The 355-nt window shown below is 44.5% G+C and overlaps 1 non-coding gene across 1 annotated transcript; it reads right to left on the minus strand.

Annotated features, from left to right (window-relative positions):
- Positions 1–283: 283 nt before the first annotated feature.
- trnaw-cca (transfer RNA tryptophan (anticodon CCA)) lies at positions 284–355 on the minus strand. Its single transcript has one exon. It is a non-coding gene; the product is annotated as a tRNA-Trp (tRNA).

Consider the following 355-nt stretch of genomic DNA (forward strand, 5'->3'; position numbering starts at 1 on the left):
AAAAAGCATTGCAATCCTTAATACAACGTAGACGCATTGAAACCAATAGAGTTACAATCAACTTAGGGTTACGGTGACTCTGAAAAACGCGGCCATGCATATTTTGTCCGTCTCCTTTTTCTGACACAACCAGATGAGTTCATGGAGCTCTCTCCTAACGAGCTAATGATCTGAATCAGGTGTGGTTAAAAAGGGAGACATACAGAGCATTGGGATTGGAAACCACTGCTGCACACAACAACAACAGGACCTCTTTCACATTAGAAGTCAACAAGAAATCACATGACCCCGACGAGATTTGAACACGCAACCTTCTGATCTGGAGTCAGACGCGCTACCTTTGCGCCACAAGGTC

Source organism: Garra rufa, chromosome 1 (genome assembly GCF_049309525.1).
Source record: "Garra rufa chromosome 1, GarRuf1.0, whole genome shotgun sequence".
NCBI lineage: Eukaryota > Metazoa > Chordata > Actinopteri > Cypriniformes > Cyprinidae > Garra > Garra rufa.